The sequence below is a fragment of the Mus caroli genome, unplaced genomic scaffold, assembly GCF_978045245.1.
Source record: "Mus caroli unplaced genomic scaffold, Mus_caroli_1 scaffold_8, whole genome shotgun sequence".
Classification (NCBI taxonomy): domain Eukaryota; kingdom Metazoa; phylum Chordata; class Mammalia; order Rodentia; family Muridae; genus Mus; species Mus caroli.
The window spans coordinates 52,792,495-52,815,336 of NW_028227263.1; positions in this window are offsets into that span (position 1 = coordinate 52,792,495).

The following is a 22,842-nucleotide window of genomic DNA, read 5'->3' on the forward strand; positions in this document are numbered from 1 at the left end:
CTTGAAGCAATAACTCTTCCAATAGGTAATTTTTATACATTGAGGCCACAAAACATGTGGGATTAAATGTTCTTGAATAAGGAAACTGGCTGTCAGGATTTTCAAACGCAGCAGTTACTCAAACAATAGATTTTCTCAAAAGAATTAGGCTTTTTCCTCCTTTCTTTTCCACATCAGACACACATTTCTGAAGTTGTGAGATATGTCAGTCATAAAAACAATTGAAAATTGATCCAAGTTTCTTATACAATATCCAGTTACTAATTGGACAATGCTCTGATATTAATAAGATTTAATGACAATGTATATAATAGTGCTAATCCATCATTTAATTCAATGATGAATCTCAGGTATTTAACTCATTCTCAATGTTACACAGGACTCCATACACCATTGATGAAATGGTAGGAAATATATCCTCTAATCTGGGTATGTATTAAAGTTGATTGGGTGGGCATAACAGTTCAGAATAGACTGATGTTTTCAGGATGACCTGATACAATAAGTAATAAGCAACAATAGTTTATTAATAGATCTCAACCCAAGTTCCCACTTTTAGAAGCAAAACTCAAACTAAAATGCTAATATTATCCATGAGGAAGTCAATTGCTAAAATTAATTCCTAAGTACACACATGTGAAATTGCATCACTGTAATCTAATTACTTCGATAGAAGCCAAACCAATTACACATAATTACTCACAACCTTGTGGTTAAAAATATACAGCTATGTAAATGCACTGTATGATGAATACAAGTATTCATCTAAATCAGATAATTCCCTTTTATGTAGGAACAGTTACTTTTATGTATAAATTCAAATTGTATGTCCTCAAATTTCTGAATATTTTTTAAAAATAGTACATATTGAAAAATTAAAATTACCTAAAATTATTGAAATATATTTGACTTTAATTTTCTCATATTAAGCATTGAGAACAGCATAGTATGTGGTATTCTAGAGAAATACAAACAAAAAACACAGAAAGGTTTTAATTGGTCTACTTCTCAAGATCTAAAAGTAATGTTTTTATAAAAATATGTAAATATTCTCATTTTTAAATGATATAAACCTTTATGATTATGGGAAGAATATTTTTATATTAGCCATTTAAGCTCACAGGAAACCTAAAATTTAATGATTTTTATGAAAATAAATAAAAATATTTTAATCCCAATATTAGGTAATTTATTGAAAATTAACATTATTGCATGTTAGGAGTCAGCCAAAGTTGTTTTGTTTTGTTTTGTCCTAAATGTCTCCTTTAATGTTATTTTTGAGATTACAAAGTAATTACTGCATTTCTCCCTTCTGTCTTCTTCCCTCTAGAACCTCTCTGTATTTTTTTGAGTTGAGAAAATTTGTCCAAGTAAATTATTTAATTACATTAAAGTTTTGATATTTAAAATGACTAAATAAGACTTTTCTTGAAAAAAGGGGGAAAGTAATCTTATATATTATTTATTTATTTTTGTTTTGTATGTAATCCCAGAATTAATTGCTGTGACATTGTAGGTACTTTACAACTTTATTAAATTCCATTCAAGAGTACAAACACACCCAACTAAAGTACTTTTTCTAACTTTCAAAAGATAAAAGAATTAAGACAATGTCTTTCATGTTCATAAAGCCCAAACAATTCTAAATTATTGTAAAACAATTAAAATTATTCAGTAAGTAAACATTTTTTAAAATTATCTCTTGTAGAAATCAACTTTGTGCTTTGAATCTCTGTAAACTACATTCTCATTAGGGACCACCCACCAACACCTAGTAAAGTCAACATTTACTATGCTTCACAAAAAAATATTTTAAATAATTTGATTAAATATCCTTGGCTAATTTTGTTCAAAATACAAACAAAATTAAACCCTCTCTTTTAAAACTGTTATTTAAACCCCTAATAAATGAAGCCAAATACCACCATGATAACTTGTGTTTTTACCTAGCCAAGTTAGTTTTGCTAACTAAAACTTTGAAGTTAATGCTTATATCTACAGTAAATATATTTCTAAGGTTTAAGTTACTAGTTTTTACTTCTGGAAGTATGATGACTTAACTGTATATGCTTATTAGTTATTTTGGTCTGCCACCAATTTTATGATTAGCAATTTATCGGACCTAGTTGTTAGGTTCTCTAATTTAGTAGTTGAGTGATTCACAAATGAATTTTAGCCAGGGGTGTGCTGACAAAAGTCAGTGTGTGCTCCTGAGGGTTGAGGATGATGTCAGTTATCAGTTCTTCACATCTGTCCATCTTGGAATGATGTCTATCTTGTCAGGATCTCAGAGTGAATCTTGCCCAAGGTAATGTAAGCACCAGAGATCAACGTCCAAAAGAAAATGTCTTTGAATAGAAAGTACTGATGGTGAGGTACATGAGCTGAGTAATGTCTACCTGAAAATCAAAGATTTCCTCTTCCTCTCTATGATGTACTTCCTCAGTCATCTTGATAGGAACTGCAAGTAGTAGTACAGAGCAGGGTGGGTCTGGACCATGTCTGACTTGCACAAGAGCCTAGGCTGCACAGTGGTGAAGACAATAAACTGCCAATCAGGGAGCCTGCATGGTACTGACCAAGGTCCTCTGTACATGTTACACTGTATAGCTTGGTCTTCTTGTGGGACTCCTAACAGCAGGAGCAGAGGCTATCTCTGACTGCCTGCCTTTAGGACCATTTCTTCCTACTAGTTTGCTCCTCTGATCTTAATAAGAGAGGAGGTGCCTATTCTTGCTGCAACTTGATATGAGATGGCTGGTCGATATGCATGGGAAGCCTGCCCTTTTCTGAAGAGAAAGGATGGGTGGAAGGGTTGGGATAGAAGGCAGGGACTAGTAGGGAAGTAGAGAGAGGAAGGGAAAACTTTAGTCAGGACATGAAGAAAAATCTTCCATACATTTTTTAAAAATATAAATATAGTATACATAGTTTCAATTTTGGGCAAACAAATAATCAAAACTGATCCTAATTTTGTAATTGAATGAACATTTTGATCCCTATTAAATACAATTCAGTTGATTTGTCTTGAATTCTTCCTTGCCATTGAAATAAAACTAATTTAGGAATAATGAGATATAACTACGTGCTTTAGCAACAGAGCTTCTTCGTCACACTTTATGTGTCCTTGTGGAATACTGACAACAAAGTAAGCAAAATTACCTAAGAAAAGGGTGATTATATGTGGTAATCAAGAACCAGCTCCCCCGAGATGTACATCACCTTTTGCCACAGCATAAATGAAACTGATGCCTTTAAGCTTATTCTTCTAAGATAAAAAATAAACTCATTAAGTAAATGCTATTGCTTCTTCAGCAGCCAAATGCCCTCTGGGCCTCATGTGCTTATTAATGTTACTTTAATCCCCATGGCAGATTTTAATAGATCCAAAAATGTTTTGTGCACACACCTCTTTATGAACTTTCCTGAGAAAGTAAGACATTCGTATATTCTCACCCGAGTCATTTTGGCCTTTTACTAACTAGTGACTGCTGAAATATTTCATTTTAAAGGATAGGTAGCAGCAGTATCTTATAGAAAAATAGTTACCATAATATGTTATCACTAAGTGACTTTTTTAAAATGTAAGGATATTTACACACATCTCTGCTCCCCACAGGGAAGTACAACTCAGCTTCATCTTCTTACACATGTCATGTGCAATATTCACTGGACTTTCCCCACATTTCCTATGGAAATGAAAGCAGACAACTTGGCAGCTCTGTGACTCTGCTAGCCATGTGACCCTGACCTGGAGCACCATTAATGATACTGTCTTAGTCAGAGTTTCTATTCCTGCACAAACATCATGACCAAGAAACAAGTTGGGGAGGAAAGGGTTTATTCAGCTTACACTTCCATACTGCTGTTCATCACCAAAGGAAGTCAGGACTGGAACTCAAGCAGGTCAGAAAGGAGCTGATGCAGAGGCCATGGAGGGATGTTCTTTATTAGCTTACTTCCCCTGGCTTCCTCAGCCTGCTCTCTTATAGAACCAAGACTACCTGCCCAGAGATGGTCCCACCCACAAGGGGCCTTTCCAGGCTGATCACTAATTGAGAAAATGCCTTACAGTTGGATCTCATGGAGGCATTTCCTCAACTGAAGCTCCTTTCTCTGTGATAACTACAGCTTGTGTCAAGTTGACACAAAACTAGCCAGCACAGATACCAACTGATAAGACCTTAAGCAGCTTGTTTTTCTAATGTCTCACTTCAAGTAGTCAGCATGCTTTTTGATGGGCATGACATACCCTAACATTTAAAAATGTCAAGAAAATAAATATAAAGATTTATCATTGTCAGTTCAATTTATTGCTGTATTAAAATGAGAACCCTGCTAGCTGACTATGTACCTCATATACTGTCTCATAAACATATGGCATAATTCTCTCATAGAGTTCCAAACCCTGACATCCATCGTAGCTTCCTGCAATGCAATGACTGATATGAAGCTTTTCTGAAATGAATAGAACATTGAAACCATCGTTGATGTGAACAAGGCAATACTATGAGGAATGAATGGAACTCCCTAAGATTCTTTTTTTTTTTTTTAATATTTTTATTACATATTTTCCTCAATTACGTTTCCAATGCTATCCCAAAAGTCCCCCATAGCGCCCCCCCACTTCCCTATCCACCCATTCCCATTCTTTTGGCCCTGGCATTCCCCTATATTGGGGCATATAAAGTTTGCAAGTCCAATGGGCCTCTCTTTCCATTGATGGCTGACTAGGCCATCTTTCGATACATATGCAGCTAGAGACAAGAGCTCCGGGGTTCTAGTTAGTACATCATGTTGTTCCAACAATAGGGTTGCAGATCCCTTTAGCTCCTTGGGTACTTACTCTAGCTTCTCCATTGGGAGCCCTGTGATACATCCAATAGCTGACTGTGAACATCCACTCCTGTGTTTTCTAGGCCCCAGCATCGTCTCACAAGAGACAGCTATATTTGGGTCCTTTCAGCAAAATCTTGCTAGTGTATGCAATGGTGTCAGCGTTTAGAAGTTGATTATGACTCCCTAAGATTCTATCTAAAGCCTGTCCTAAATGCTATTGTTCTGTTTTTATTGTACTTTTGTTATCTTAAAGCCACTTCGTGCCTCTGATGAATGCCTCTGTTTTGGCAAACTTCAGGAAGCGAAGAGTAGAGCCATTCATATTAATATAAAAATGTAGTATTTGTCAAGTACACTTTAGGAAGTTGGGCTCAGCAAGGATAAAATGCAAGGGTATGCTTAGCTAGAGAAACATGCAAACACTTCATTATGCTAATGTGTGATTGGAATCTTCAGTAGGGAAATGGAATTTGCAACATTTGCCAAACTTATCTGATTATAGGAAATTCTATATGCATAATGTAATGAGAAATACACCCCAAGAAATCCTCAGCTAAATAAATGAGGCCTAGGTCAAAGTGTTTCTAATATTTAAATCATATTCAGAAATAAATGCCTGAATATTCTCCCAGTTTCTTAGAACTCAAATTTCCTTTAAATTTAGATATCTTTAAGTTAATATAGATGCTTCATACATTTTTGTAGATAAAAATATGTAGATATACTTTTATATGCATGTTTGTGGGTATTTCTTGCATGTTGTGTGAAGTTATATGAAACTTAAGAGGAAGAGATTAGCATATTCTGAATGTATGCTTCCTTCAAAAAATCCACATGTTTATTCTAGCTCCCATCATGATAACATTTGAAGATGGAATCTTAAAAAGAAACGATAATTATGTAATTAGAATATAGGCTTCATGGGTTAGATAAGTGTACATGTAAGAAGTAACAACACAGCTAGCTAGAAGTCTATTATTCCTTTATAAAGTTTATACTGTTTATTAATATTGTCTATGTGTGGGGGAGAATGATGTACAAAACCAAGCACAATGTGTGGTTAGAGGACAATGTTCAGGAGTTGATTCTGAACTTAGGTCACTGGGATTCACAGCAAGTATTTTTACCTACTGGGCTATCTTACCTACTGTCCTAGGTACCTTTAGTTTCCAACTTAACCTATCCTAAATTTATCTTAGAAGAAAACTTATATTAAGACCTTTCTTAGCTCTAATTAGGCTATGGGTATGGATGTAATTAGTAAAATGAATGGATATGCATATGGAAATTAATAAAATCAATGGATATAGATGTTCATATTAAATGCTTTGTATATACTAATGTTAGAGTTCTGAAGTTAGCTATCAAACTCATCTTACAGACGATGGTAGAAACTCCTAATTGCCTTGCTCTAGTGGCTTGTACTAATGAGGCAGCTTTATTCAAAATTAAATCCATAGATTTGGAGGCAGTGTGTCATTCTGGTCTATGAGATATCATTTCCACACTTAAAGATGGCATTAGTTTCATAATAATGAGATTTAAATAGCAGTGTCTTTAATAGAACGCACATTATTGGTTAAGTGAAAAGTGAACAGTGGACTACACACGTATGAAGATTCACTAACATTTCAAATTCTCATGAGCCAACTGAAGTGACAAGAGGCTTTCACGATGAAGAAGGGGCTTGAGAAGTTGTTTAGATGACATTTACACATCCAAGTTACAATTCTGAGTCTCTGTTATCTAATAGGCTAGAAGCTTGCCTCAATGACAAGCATGTTTTCTAGAACAAAAGGATCCATTTTCTTAATCAAAGATTAGAGTTGTCATTATATATTATTAGTTGTAGAATATTTTTTAAAATAATACCATTATTCCTGTTGCTTAAAAATGGCTCAGGGATTAAGTGCAGTCATGTATAACAGCATATATGTCAGGCATCTCTACCACTCATATCTCTATATCCTAAGAATCTAACTTGTCTTTTGTCCTCTAAGGGCACAATACACACATACCCACACAAATATCACGCATACACACTAACACACAAGCACACTCACATGCACACAGGACCAATTTTCAGCATCCATATAGTGGCTCAAAATGTTTTGTAACTCCTATTCTTGGGAATCTGACTCTCTCTTCTGGACTCAGTGATCACTATAGGCATGAAATATTTTGCATGGATTTCTATTTCTTTTATTAGATATGTACATTATTTATTTACATTTCAAATGTTATCCCCTTTCATAGTTTCCTGTCCAAAAATCCCCTATCCCCTACCCCTTCCCCCTCCTCCCCAACATACCCACTCCCACATCCCTGTCCTAGCATTCCTCTACACTGGAACATGGAATCTTCACAGGACCTTCTCCCATTGATGACCGACTAGGTCAACCTCTGCTACATATACAGCTAGAGTTACAAGTTCTACCATGTATTTTCTTTGACTGGTGGTTTAGTCACAAGAAGCTCTGGAGGTACAGGTTAGTTCATATTGGTGTTTCTCCTATGGGGCTGCAAACCCCTTCAGCTCCTTTGGTACTTTCTCTAGCTCCTTCATTGGGGACCTGTGCTCTGTCCTATGACTGTGAGCATCCACTTCTATATTTTCCAGGCACTGGCACTCACAAGATAGCTTTATCAGGCTCCTGTCAGCAGGCTCTTGTTGGCATCTGCCATAGTGTCTGGGTTTGGTGGTTGTTTATGGGATGGATCCCCAAAAGGGGCAGTCTCTGGATGTCATTTCTTCAGTCTCTACTCCGAACTTTATCTCTGTAACCCCTTCCATGGGTAATTTGTTCCCCATTCTAACAAGAATTCTGAGCTTCTGGCTAATATCCACTTATCAGTGAGTGCATATCATGTGTGTTCTTTTGTAACTGGGTTATCTCACTTAGGATGATATCCTCCAGAGCCATCCATTTGTCTAAGAATTTCTTAATTCATTGTTTTAAATAGCTGAGTAGTACTCCATTGTGTAAATGTATCACATTTTCTGTATCTATTCCTCTATTGAGGAACATCTGTGTTCTTTCCAGCTTTTGGTTATTATAAATTAGGCCACCATGAACATAATGGAGCATGTGTCCTTATTATTGCATTCTCTGGGTATATGCCCAGAAGTGGTAGTGCTGGATTTCCCAGTAGAACTAAGTCCAGTTTTCTGAAGAACCGCCAAACTGATTTCAAGAGTGGTTGTACCAGTTTGTACTCCCAACAGTAATGGAGGAGTGTTCCTCTTTCTTCACATCCTCTCCAGCATCTGCTGTCAACTGAGTTTTTTATCTTAGCTATTCTGACTGCTGTAATGTAGAATCTCAGGTTTGTTTTGATTGGCATTTCCCTGATGATTAAGGATGTTGAACATCTTTTTAGGTGCTTCTCAGCCACTTGGTATTTCTCAGTTGAGAATTCTTTGTTTAATTCTGTACCCCATTTTTAATAGGGGTTTTTGGTTTTCTGAAGTGCAACTTCTTGAGCTCTTTATATATATTGGGTATTAGCCCCCTATCAGATTTAGGATTGGTAAAGACCTTTTCCATATCTGTTGGTTGCCGTTTTATCTTATTGACAGTTTCATTTGCTTTACAGAAGCTTTGCAATTTTATGAGATCCCATTTGTCAATTATTGATCTTACAACACAAGCCATTGCTGTTCTGTTCAGGAATATTTCCCCTGTGCCCATATCATCGAGGCTCTCTCCCACTTTCTCTTCTATAAGTTTCCATGTCTCTAATTTTATGTAGAAGTCCTTGATCCACTTAGACCTGAGCATTGTACAAGGAGATTAGAATGGATCAATTCACATTATTCTACATGGTAACCACCAGTTGAGCCAGCACCATTTGTTGAAGATGCTGTCTTCTTTCCAATGGATGGTTTTAGCTCCTTTGGGAAAGATCAAGGGAGCATAGGTGTGTGGGTTCATTTCTGGGTCTTCAATTCTATTCCATTGATCAACCTGTTTGTCACTGTACCAATAACGTGCAGTTTTGATCACAATTGCTCTGTAGTACAGCTTGAGGTCAGGCATGGTGATTCCAACAGAGGTTCTTTTATTGCTGAGAATAGTTTTTGCAATCCTAGGGGGTTTGTTATGTTTTGTTTTGTTTTGTTTTGTTTTGTTTTGTTTTTGTTATTCCGGATGTATTTGCAAATTGCCCTTTCTAACTCTGAGAAAAATTGAGTTGGAATTTTGATGGGGATTACATTGAGTCTGTAGATTGCTTTCAGAATGATAGCTATTTTGACTATATTAATCCTGCCAATCTTTGAGCATGAGAGATCTTTCCATCTTCTGAGTTCTTCTTTGATTTCTTTCTTCACAGACTTGAAGTTCTTATCATACAGATCTTTCACTTCCTTAGATAGAATTACACAAAGGTATTTTATATTATTTGTGACTATTGTGATTGGTGTTGTTTCTGTAATTTCTTTCTCAGCCTGTGTATCCTTTGTGTAGAGAAAGGCCACTGATTTGTTTGAATTAATTTTATATGCAGCTACTGCACTGAAGCTGTTTATCAGGTTTAAGAGTTCTCTGGTGGAATTGTTAGGTTCTCTTATATGTACTATCATATCATCTTCAAATAGTGATATTTTGATTTCTTCCTTTCCAATTTGTGTCCCCTTGAACTCCTTTTGTTGTCTAATTGCTCTGGCTAGGACTTTGAGTACTATATTGAAAAGGTAGGGAGAGAGTGGGCAGTCTTGTCTAGTCCTTGATTTTAGTGGGATTGCTTCATGATGTTGGCTACTGGCTTGCTGTATTGCTTTTATTATGTTATGGATGGGCCTTGAATTCCTGATCTTTCCAAGGTTTTTATCATGAATGGGTGTTGGATTTTGTCAAATGCTTTCTCAGTATCTAAAGAGATGATCATGTGGGTTTTTTTCTCTGAGTTTGTTTATATACTTGATTACGTTCATGAATTTCTGTATATTGAACCATCCTTGCATCCCTGGGATGATGCCTACTTGATCATGATTTATGATAGTTTTGATATGTTCTTGTATTCAGTTTGCGAGAATTTTATTGAGTATTTTTTTGCATTTATATCCATAAGGGAAATTGGTCTGAAGTTCTTTTTCTTCATTAGGTCTTCGTGTGACTTATGTATCAGAGTAATTGTGGCTTTGTAGAACAAATTGGGTAGAGTACCTTCTGTTTTTATTTTGTGGAATAGTTTGAGGAATATTGGAATTAGCTCTTCTTTGAAGATCTGATAAAACTTTGCACTAAACCCATCTGGTCCTGGGCATTTTGTTGTTGTTGTTGTTGTTGTTGTGAGACTGTTAATGACTGTTTCTATTTCTTTAGGGAATATGGGACTGTTTAGATAATTAATCTGATCCTGATTTAACTTTGGTACCTGGTATCTATCTAGAAAATTGTCCATTTTATCCAGGTTTTCCAGTTTTGTTGAAAGTTTTGTAGTAGAATCTGATGATGCTTTGGATTTCCTCAGATTCTGTTGTTATGTCTCCCTTTTCATTTCTGATTTTGTTCATTACTATTCTGTCTCTGTGCCCTCTAGTTAGTCTGGCTGAGGGTTTATCTATCTTGTTGATTTTCTCAAAGAATCAGCTTCTGCTTTGGTTGATTCTTTATATAATTCTTTTTGTTTCCACTTGGTTGATTTCAGCCCTGAGTTTGATTATTTTGCTGTCTACTCCTCTTGAGTGAATTTTCTTCCTTTTGTTCTAGAGCTTTTAGGTGTGCTGTCAATCTTCTAGTGTATGCTCACTCCAGCTTCTTTCTGGAGGCACTCAGGTCTATGAGTTTTCCTCTTAGGACTGCTTTCATTGTGTCCCATAAGTTTGGGTATGTGTGGCTTCATTTTATTAAACTCTAAAAAGTCTTTAATTTCTTTCTTTATTTCTTCCTTCACAAAGTTATCATTGAGTAGAGTGTTGTTAGGCTTCCACATGTTTGTGGGCTTTCTATTATTTATGTTGTTATTGAAGATCAGCCGTAGTCTGTGATGATCTGATAGGATGCATGGGATTATTTCAATATTTTTATATCTATAGAGGTCTGTTTTATAAACAATTATATGGTCAATTTTGGAGAAGGTATCATGAGGTGCTGAGAAGAAGGTATATCCTTTTGTTTTAGGAAAATATGTTCTCTAGATATCTTTTAAAACCATTTGTTTCATACCTTCTGTTAGTTTCACTGTGCATCAGTTTAGTTTCTTTTTCCAGGATCTGTCCATTGATGAGAGTGGTGTGTTGAAGTCTCCCACTATAATTGTTTGAGTTTTAGCAAAGTTTCTTTAATGAAAGTGGATGTCCTTGCATTTGGAGCATAAATGTTCAGAATTGAGAGTTCATCTTGGTAAATTTTACCTTTGATAGATAAGAAGTGCCCCTCTTGATCTTCTTTGATAACTTTAGGTTGAAAGTAGATTTTGTTCAAAACTATTTATTATTTATTTATTTATTTTATTATTAGAATAGCAGCCTTATTTATAATAGCCAGAAGCTGGAAAGAACCCAGATGTCCCTCAAAAGAGGAATGGATACAGAAAATGTGATACATTTCACAATGGAGTACTACTCACCTATTAAAAACAATGAGTTTATGAAATTCTCAGACAAATGCATGGATCTGGAGGACATCATCTTGAGTGAGATGACCCAGAAGAACAGACATGATATGCACTCACTGGTAAGTGGATATTAACCCAGAAGCTCAGAATTCTTGTTAGAATGGGGAACAAATTACCCATGGAAGGAGTTACAGAGGTAAAGTTAAGAGCAGAGTCTGAAGGAATGACCATCCAGAGACTGCCCCACTTGTAGATCCAGGGCCAAAAAGTGGGAATGGGTGGGTAGGGTAGTGGGGGTGAGGGTATGGGGGACTTTTGGGATAGCATTGGAAATGTAATTGAGGAAAATACGTAAAAAAATAAAATAAAATAAAATAAAAGAAGAAGAAGAAACCAAACAGAAATGGTTGCAGAAAGAAGCAAATGCCAGCATTCCTCATAAAGGTCTTTGAAAAATGAAAAAAAAAAAATCTAATAATAATAATAATAAAGAATGGCTACTCCAGCTTCTTTCTTGGTACCATTTGCTTGGAAAATTATTTTCCAGCCTTTTACTCTGATGTAGTGTCTGTCTTTGTCCCTAAGGTGGGTTTCCTGTATGCAGCAAAATGTTGGGTCCTGTTTATGTAACCAGTCTCTTAGTCTATGTCTTTTTATTGAGGAATTGAGTCCATTGATATTAAGTGATTTTAAGGAAAAGTTGCTCTTACTTCCTCTCATTTTCGTTATTAGAGTTGGAAATCTGTTCATGTGTCTATCTTCTTTAGGTTTGTTGAAAGATTAGTTTCTTGCTTTTTCTAGGGTATACTTTTCTTCTTTGTATTGGTGCTTTTCCTTTATTATCCTTTGAAGGGCTGCATTTGTTGAAAGATATTGTATAAATTTGGTTTTGTCATGAAATACCTTGTTTTCTCCATCTATGGTAATTAAGAATTTTGCTGGCTATAGTAGCCTGTGCTGGCATTTGTGTTCTCTTAGGGTCTGTATGATATCTGCCCAGGTTCTTTTAGCTTTCATAGTCCCTGGGGAGAAATCTGGTGTAATTCTGATAGGTCTGCCTTTATATGTTGTTGACCTTTTTCCCTTACTGCTTTTATATTTGTTGTTGTTGTTGTTTTGTGCATTTGGTGTTTTGATTATTATGTGGTCATAATAATCACATAATAATTTATGTGTTTATGGGAATAATTTCTTTTCTGATCCAAACTATTTGCAGTTCTGTAGGTTTCGTGAATATTCACGGGCATCTCATTCTTTAGGTTGGGGAAGTTTTCTTCTATAATTTTGTTGAAGATATTTACTGGCCCTTTAAGTTGGAAATCTTCTTTTTCATCTATACCTATTATCCTTAAGTTTGGTCTTCTCATTGTGTCTTGAATTTCCTGGATGTTTTGGATTAGGAGCTTTTGCATTTCGCATTTTCTTTGATTGTTGTGTCAATGTTTTCTATGGAATCTTCTGCACCTGATATTCTCTCTTCTAACTCTTGTATTCTGTTTATTATGCTTGCATCTATGGCTCCTGACTTCTTTCCTAGTTTTCAATTTCCAGAGTTGTATCCCTTTGTGATTTCTTTATTGTTTCTACTTCCATTTTTAGATCCTGGATGGTTTTGTTCAATTCTTTCACCTGTTTGGATGTGTTCTCCTATATTTCTTTAACGCAGTTATTTATATCCTTCTTATAGTCCTCCATCATTATCATGAGAAGTGACTTTAGATCCTTATCTTGCTTTTCTGGTATGATAACGTATGCAGGACTTGCTATGGTGGGAGAGTTGGGTTCTGATGATGCCAAGTAACCTTGATTTCTGTTGCTTCCGTTCTTATTCTTGCCTCCTGCCATCTGATTATCTCAAGTGCTCCCTGCCCTAGATATATCTGATTGGAGCCTGTCCTTCCTGTGATCCTAGTTGAGTCAGATCTTCTCAAAGTCCAGCTTTCTTTGTGATCCTGTGATTCTGGGATCCTGTGATGCTGAGATTCTGGGTGTTTCCGAGTTCTTGGCGGTCAAGCTTCCTCTGAGACCATGAGATCCTGGTATGGCCAAGATCCTGGGATCCCGGGATCCTAAGAAGATTCTGGGTGTGTTAGAGTGCCTGGAAGTTGTACATTTTCTGGGGACCATGGGGTTGTCCATTGAGTTCTAAACCAAGGTAGACCTGTGCAGCCTGGAAGGAACCTGAGCCACTGTTTGGGTAGGGTTCCTGTGTCTGTGCTCCATCTGTCCTCAGGCACCCTGGTTCTTTTGGAACAGATGTTGTTTTCCACTCACCAGTGATCCTAAGGTCCTGAGTATAGTAAGGTGCCTGTAGAGTGCTGAGTCCTCTGGAGACCTTTGGACTGCCCTCCCAAGGTGGCCTGGTGCTCTTGCCTGGATTTCTCTATTTTCTCTATGCTCTATATGTTATGTTTTACCATGGTGTTTGGGATCCATAGTCCAAATTATTTTAAAAAATAATGACAATTGTTAATAGACTATTTTCCAATGAACAAACACTAAGTAATCTGCTTGCATTGAATTCTTGTGGGGAAAAAAATGTGAGGCAGATTCTAATACTATCTGCCTTTTGCAGATGAGGGAGTTGAAGCTTACAAAGACTTGGCAATCTGTCCAAAGCAAGTGACATTATGGAAAGGAGTTCATATTTAAAAGGTGGAAGGGCTGACCCCCCAAGTCTGTACACTTACTAATTAGCTACTACAGCCCCTTCAGTCACATCTGCAAGCTTATCTTTCTTTACACTCCTCTGTGTTTGCAAATATGAGAGTGGCCAATAAGAAAATGTCTAAGACCTCTCCATTGGAGGAAATGAGATCCCAGAAAGAAATGGAAATTAGGTCAGAAATTTAATGTAAAACAGAGGTCAGACTTGACAGACCTTATCTATTGAATAGCAGAAGTTTAAATAGCTCAAAGTCCTTTCTCACATAGAATAATCTCTGAAAATTCAATTCAGTTATATCAATGTGATTATGAACTATGTAATGACTTATGGAAATTTAAAGTTAGGAGCAAACAGATTGATTTGTGCTCTGCTGACCAGAGCCTATTCTGTGGGGAAGGGTATAAATTTTATTTTTATGTAAATCAACTGCAATGCAGTTCTTTCTTCTAAATTATATGAAACTGGCTTTTGTTCAGGTGCATTATTTCCTGGGCAGTGGGGAATGTGAGTGGCACCCAAAAGCCCAGTGCAAAATCCAAAAGTGGATGGCAAATGAGGGGAAAGTATTAGAAATAGGGTTGAATTCCATTTTCAATCTCAGGAACTGTCAAATTCATTGAGGTTCTATGCCCATTTACTGATTTAATTTTAAAAATCTTAATAACTGTAGTCAGAAAGGTTTGAGTTAAAATTCTGCACATTTTCTTTTGTCCTCATTAATGCCTTCCTGGTCTATAGCCTAAATAAGAAGGTAAATAAAGCCATAAGGTTTGAGAAACTGGGCTGAGACAAAGATGGTGGTATGGGAAGGAAGACAAGGGTTTATAGAAAGACATCAATTTCACTCAATAGGACATTCTTCCAATGAAAGATACTACTTGAGAACTATGTCTTACTGATAGAAAATGAAGACAATTATATATTCACTGCTCTTGACATCAGAAGCTACAACATGTAAGTATAAAAAGAAGAATCAGCTTTTGCTTTTCAAAACCTATTCTGCTGATCTGTTTAAAAATATTTTGTTAATATAGTGAGTCTTATTTTGTGCCCACAACTGATGCTTACCAGATTGGGAATTGAAGTCTGGAACTCGATGAGAGAGTAGCATTCTAGAGACTGTATTACAACTAGAAATGTGCTTTCATCCCTGGCAGCATAAATGCAATTGAGCCACTCACTCAATCTGCCACAACCAAAGGCAGAACCTCAGTTGACTAGACACAAGAACGGACCATGTACCATTGAATGACTTACACTTTCCCTCAACCTCTCTGTCACCCACAAGCATTGATCTGTGAATCGTTGTTGCTGTTGTTCATCTAGCATTATGTTTTGGACAATATCCGAGTTTACTACGTAAAAAATGTTTGACTTGGTATATTCACAATATGTAGAGCATAACTGATCTGATTATTAAAGATATATTATCTGAATATAGCTCCAGATACCTTTTGACTTTAGACATTGTATTATCTTCCTTCTCTAAGAAGTAAGAAGACTTCTAATTGAGTATGAGTGTGATATATAGCTTAGTGATTATTTAAAAAAGCAAATATTCACACTTGTTCATTTTATACAGATGAAAAGAGATAGCTGACAGCACCTTGCAAGAACCTCAGCTCCCAGACAGCTGCTATATTAGGTTATACACATTCTGTTCATTTATAGAAGTTGAATATGAAATAAAAGACATCATAGGATGTTTAAGATTTTTTTAAAAAATGTATTTAGTTGATTCCTTACTGATTATTAGTTCATTTATAAATACACCAGCACTTCATTGATTATTACTGTTAGTAAATGGGACTTTTTTTTATTTTCTTATATTGATTAATGTTATCATTAACAATTGATATGTATATGGTGTCTACAATTCCATTGTTGAGCTAATGTGTGTGTCTGTGTGTATTATTAGTTCCTGACAGTTTTGTCAATAGTTTTTACAAGTTTGCAATTCCATACAAATTAATTACAGTTCATTTCCCTTTATCTTTATCAGCAAATACCATTTCCCCTCCTTTTAAGAATAACATTCCTAGGTGGGTAGAGAGGAACACATATTTGTGGTTTTATGATAAGTCTCTCTGGCAGCTCACAGAAATTATTTACTTTTAATGCCCTTCACATATAATTGTCCTTTCTTTTTCACTAGCTATTTTTTAATTGGGCATTTTCTTTATTTATATTTCAAATGTTATTCCCTTTTTCAGTTTCCCCTCTTAAACTCTCTATTCCATTCCCCACACCCCCTGCTTCTATGATAGTGTTCCTTCATGCAACCACCCACTCCTACCTCTCCCCCTGGCATTCCCCTATACTGGGGCTTTGAGCCTTCACAGGACCAAAGGCCTCTTCTCCCACTGATGCCCAACAACACATTCTCTGCTACATATGCAACTGGAGCCATGGGTCCCTCCATGTGTACTCTTTGGTTGGTGACTTAGCCCCTGGGAGCTCTGGGAGGGTTGGAAGGGTCTGGTTGGTTGATATTGTTCTTCCTATGGGGTTGCAACCCCCTTCAGCTCCTTCAGTCATTTTTCTAACTCCTCTATTGGCGACCCCATGCTCATTCTGATGGTTGACTGCAAGCATCCATCTCTGTATTGGTCAGGCTCTGGCAGAGCCTCTTAAGAGAAAGCTATATCAGGTTCCTGTCAGCATGCACTTGTTGCCATCCACAATGGTGTCTGAGTTTGGTGTCTGTATATGGGATGGATCCCCAGGTGGGGCAGTCTCTGGATGGTCTTTCCTTCAGTCTCTGTTCCACACTTTTTCTCTGTATTTCCACCCGTGAGTATTTTGTTCCCCCTTCTAAGAAGGACTGAAGCATCCACAGTTTGATCTTCTTTCTTCTTGAGCTTCATCTGGTCTGTGAATTTTATCTTGGGTATTCTGAGCTTTGGGGTTAATAATACCCACTTTTCAGTGAGTACATACCATGTGTGTTCTTTTGTGATTGGGTTACCTCACTCAGGATGATATTTTCTAGTTCCATTCATTTGCCTAAGAATTTCATGAAGTCATTGTTTTTACTAGCTGAGTAGTACTCCATTGTGTAAATGTACCACATTTTCTGTATTCGTTCAATGTCTGCTACTTGAATCCTAGAAACCGTAAATATGTAAATACTATTCCCAAAAGGTTGGCTTTGTTGATATGGTTAAAGACAAGATGCTTAGTCACATTAACTTTTATTTATTTATTTATTTTACTTTTAAAATGTTAATCGAATATTTAAATTTGGTTGACATTCTACTTTAATTGTTTATACAATAAAATGTTTCTTCACTGAAGTTTAAACTTACCATTTGAAGTCAAATTTGTGGTGAAGGTTAACCAGGGCAAAAATTCAAGAAAACAAACAAGCAAATTTCTAGAGTAATTTTTGCAGATGTCATTTAAGTTTTACTTTGAAATTTAATTTTTTTCCTTGAATTATGGCTCATTGGTAAAAACTTGCTTTCCTTGCAGAGAATATAGTTTTGGCTACCATCTCCCACAACTAGAGCCTTATAACTACCTGTACTTCAGTTCCAGAGGCTCTAAAATACTCTCTTGCCTATGTAGCTCATGCATATACATGGTGCACTTACATGAATGCCACAATGCAAACATATAAAAATAAATAAGAATCCTTAAAACAAAGAAATCTAAAATTTTTGCAAACATTGGAAATATGAGGCAACTTGTAGTCTCATGTATGAAACAATATTTCTTTCTTTTTTTAAATATTTTTAATCATTTTTTACAGTCCAGTCATGATCCCCCTCTCAGGCCACCCTCCAACTGTTCCTCATCCTATGCATCCTCCCTGATCTCCAAGAAGATGTCCCTATTCCCCCCACCCCCACTCCACCAGATCTCCTGACTCCCTGCAGCCTCACATCTCTGAAAGGTTAGGTGCATCATCTCTCACTTAGGCCAGGCCAGGCAGTACTCTGCTGTATATATGTAGGGACCTTCATATCAGCTAATGTATGATGCCTGGTTTGTGATTCAGTGTCTGAGAGATCTCAGGGGTCCAGGTTAGTTGAGACTGAATACAGAAAATGTGGTTCATTTACACAATGGTATACTACTCAGCTATTAAGAATAAGGACAATATGAGTTTTGCAGGCAAATGGATTAGACTTGAAAATATCATTGTGAGTGAGGTAACTCAGACCCAAAAGAACATGCATGGTATGAACTCACTAGTAAGTGAATATTAGCCAAAAAGTGTACAGAATATTGGGGTACAATCTACAGAACTCAAGAAGGTTAACAAGCCAAAGGGCCCAAGTGAGGATGCCTCAATCCCACTTGGGAGGAAGAAGAAAGTAGTCACTCGGGCAGAGTAAAACAATGTTTCTGAACACTCACAATGTAACATATGAAAGTACAAAATTAGGAAAAGTCAAGTTTCATACAAGTATTATCTACTTAGAAATAACTCCATGCAATTATTTTAAAGGTTTGTATGCGTCTTACCTACTTTCTAGCTTCTACAGCTCAGATGAGATCGCATCTACATGAGAACATATCTCTACATATAGTAAAGCTATCTCATTCCCCTTTAACAAACACATATCTAATGACTTACAGTTACTGGCTATCAGTGAGAGAGAATCTTCAGTACTTGTCCTTTTGAATCTGCATTATTTTATTCAATGAGATCATTTCCAGCTCCATCCACTTACCTGTATTTTCGTAATTTCATTCTTCTTAACAGTTGAATAATTTCCATTATGTAAACATGCCACTTTCTCTTTATTCATTAATTAGTTGATGGAAAGCTAGATTTTTTCCATATCCTGGCTATTGTGGTAGAATAGCAATGAACATGCATAAGCAATTATCTCTCTAGTACTACATAGATTTCTTTCAGTTTATGTCTAAGGGTAATATAGCCCGATCCTATGGTAGATTTATTTCTAGCATTTTTGAGGAACCTCCACAATGGTTTCTATAGAGCTGCAGCAGTTTGTAGTACTACCAAATGGAAACATTTTCCTCTTTCCACACATTCATGCTAATATTTGTTGTCTTTTCTTTTAATTTATTTATTTCTTTGTTAGAATTTTTTGGTTTTTGTTTGCTTTTTTTTTGTTTGTCATTTTACTTGAGAAGAAATGATATCTAAATGTAGTCTTAATTTTGAAAGCCAGGTTTTTGTTTGCTTGTTTGCTTGTTTTTGTTTTGTTTTTGTGGTCAGAGATTCAAACCCTGAAACCCTAATGGTACTCCAACACTCCAATAGTTAGAATCTGCATGGGGATCTTCCTTTTCCTTTTGCAATAGTAACTAAATTGTTCATTACTTTAGTTACTTTCCTCAAACAATTTTCACATTTTTTTATTGAAAATAGACTCTTCTCTCATACAACACATCCTGAGAATAGTGTTTCCTCCCTTTACTCCTCTCAGCTCCATATGCCACAAACCCCTCTCCCCAAGATCTACTCACTGTCTGTTTCCTCTTCAGAAAAGAGCGTGTGTCCAAGAAATGACAGCCAATCAGAACCAAATAAGATAAAATAAGACAAGACAAAAGCCTTCATACTGTAGCTGGACAAAATATTCTGGACAAGATATTCTGACATACTCTTACATCAAAGCCTTGTCCAGTCAACATCCGAGACTTCCCCCAGCAGCAGATGTGAGCAGATGCAGAGACCCACAGCCAGACTCTATGAAAACAAAGAGTCTAAATCAGAGGTCTTCAATGGGTTCCTGACTTTTAAGATTAAGAAGCCCTTACAGAAGAGGGGAGGAAAAGTTGTAAGAGTCAAAGAGGGTAGAAGACACCAGGAGAACATGGCCCACAATTTTAATTTTCCAAAAAAAGGCACGTTATTTTCCCATATAAACATTTCCTTAATATGGTTTAACACTGTATATCATGATATATGGATATTAAAATTAAAAATGTAGTTTGTAAATATTTCTCTGTTCATTCAAAGCACTTCATATGTTATTCTGTAATTGATGATATTTCTACTTTCTCAATCATCTAATCATTTACTAGGCTCAATGAATTTGTTAAGAAACTGGTACGTAATACCAGTAAGAACATCCTACTGGCGTGCCTGATAACTTACTCATACAATGCTTATCATCCCTTGTCTCTCATGTGATGAGTATGCAGTTAGATAAGACACTGCACATAGTGAAGAATACAACCTTAATGCCATAATTGTGGATGTATATAATTTTGTGAGATTATACTACTACTACTACTACTACTACTACTACTACTACTACTACTACTACTACAAAACCCAGACCATTATATGTCTTCAAGGCCAGTAAGAAAGGCAATGTTATAGAAAAATAAAAGGCAAAGTGAACATAGTTGACATATCAAAATTAATAGTAAATATATTCAATTAATAAAAATAAGGTATAGCAAAACAATTTCGCACAAGCCTCTTCCAGTCAGAAAAGCACCAGGGCAGCTAGGGCGCAGGGTCGGCTGACACTCGCCAGCTACCCACAACACCCGCCACAGGATCTTAAGACTTCTGGTGAGTGGAACACAGCTTCTGCTCCAATCCAATTGCGCGCGGGACCTGAGACTGCATTAGTTAGGGAAGCAGAAACCGGCCTGAGTAGGGCCACAGGCCTCATCCGGCCAGATCAGCACAGGGGTAGCTTGAGCGCAGGGTCGCCTGACACCTGCCAGCTACCCACGACCCCCGCCACAGGATTTTGAGACTGCTGGTGAGTGGAACACAGCTTCTGCTCCAGTCCCATCACGCGGGACCTGAGACTGCTCTGGTTGGGGAGAGAGAAATCCGGCCTACATAGGGCCACAAGCCTCTTCCGGTCAGAAAAGCACCAGGGTAGCTAGGGCGCAGGGTCTGCTGACACTCGCCAGCTACCCACAACACCCGCCACAGGATCTTAAGACTTCTGGTGAGTGGAACACAGCTTCTGCTCCAATCCAATTGCGCGCAGGACCTGAGACTGCATTAGTTAGGGAAGCAGAAACCGGCCTGAGTAGGGCCACAGGCCTCATCCGGCCGGATCAGAACCGGGGCAGCTACAGCGCAGGGTCGTCTGACACCCGCCAGCTACCCACGACCCCCGCCACAGGATTTTGAGACTGCTGGTGAGTGGAACACAGCTTCTGCTCCAATCCAATCACGCGGGACCTGAGACTGCTTTGGTTGGGGAGGCAGAAATCCGGCCTACGTAGGGCCACAAGCCTCTTCCTGTCAGAAAAGCACCAGGGTAGCTAGGGCACAGGGTCGGCTGACACTCGCCAGCTACCCACAACACCCGCCACAGGATCTTAAGACTTCTGGTGAGTGGAACACAGCTTCTGCTCCAATCCAATTGCACGCGGGACCAGAGACTGCATTAGTTAGGGAAGCAGAAAACCGGCCTGAGTAGGACCACAGGCCTCTTCCGGCTGGACCAGCACCAGGGTACCGCCAGCTACCCACGACCCCCGCCACAGAATTTTGAGACTGCTGGTGAGAGGAACACAGCTTCTGCTCCAATCTTTAAACAGTGAAAACGATAACAACTAACCCCAGAGATTACCAGATGGCGAAAGGTAAACGTAATAATCTTACTAACAGAAACCAAGACCACTCACCATCATCAGAACCCAGCACCCCCACTTCGCCCAGTCCAGGGCACCCCAACACACCAGAAAAGCTAGACACGGATCTAAAAGCATATCTCATGATGATGGTAGAGGACATCAAGAAGGACTTTAATAACTCACATAAAGAATTACAGGAGAACATGGCTAAAGAGTTACAAGTCCTTAAAGAAAAACAGGATAACACAATCAAACAGGTAGAAGTCCTTAAAGAAAAACAGGATAACACAATCAAACAGGTAGAAGTCCTTAAAGAAAAACAGGAAAACACATCCAAACAGATGATGGAAATGAACAAAACCATACTAGACCTAAAAAGGGAAGTAGACACAATAAAGAAAACCCAAAATGAGGCAACACTGGAGATAGAAACCCTAGGAAAGAAATCTGGAACCATAGATACGAGCATCAGCAACAGAATACAAGAGATGGAAGAGAGAATCTCAGGTGCAGAAGATTCCATAGAGAACATCGGCACAACAATCAAGGAAAATGTAAAATGCAAAAAGATCCTAACTCAAAACATCCAAGAAATACAGGACACAATGAGAAGACCAAACCTACGGATAATAGGAGTGGATGAGAATGAAGATTTTCAACTCAAAGGACCAGCAAACATCTTCAACAAAATTATAGAAGAAAACTTCCCAAATCTAAAGAAAGAGATGCCCATGAACATACAAGAAGCCTACAGAACTCCAAATAGACTGGACCAGAAAAGAAATACCTCCTGACACATAATAATCAGAACAACAAATGCTCTAAATAAAGATAGAATACTAAAAGCAGTAAGAGAAAAAGGCCAAGTAACATATAAAGGCAAGCCTATCAGAATTACACCAGATTTTTCACCAGAGACTATGAAAGCCAGAAGATCCTGGACGGATGTTATACAGACACTAAAAGAATACAAATTACATCCCAGGCTACTATACCCAGCCAAACTCTCAATTAACATAGATGGAGAAACCAAAGTATTCCACGACAAAACCAAATTCACACATTATCTCTCCACGAATCCAGCCCTTCAAAGGATAATAACAGAAAAAAAACCAATACAAGGACAGGAACCACGCCCTAGAAACAACAAGAAGGTAATCCCTCAACAAACCTAAAAGAAGACAGCCACAAGAACAGAATGCCAACTTTAACAACAAAAATAACAGGAAACAACAATT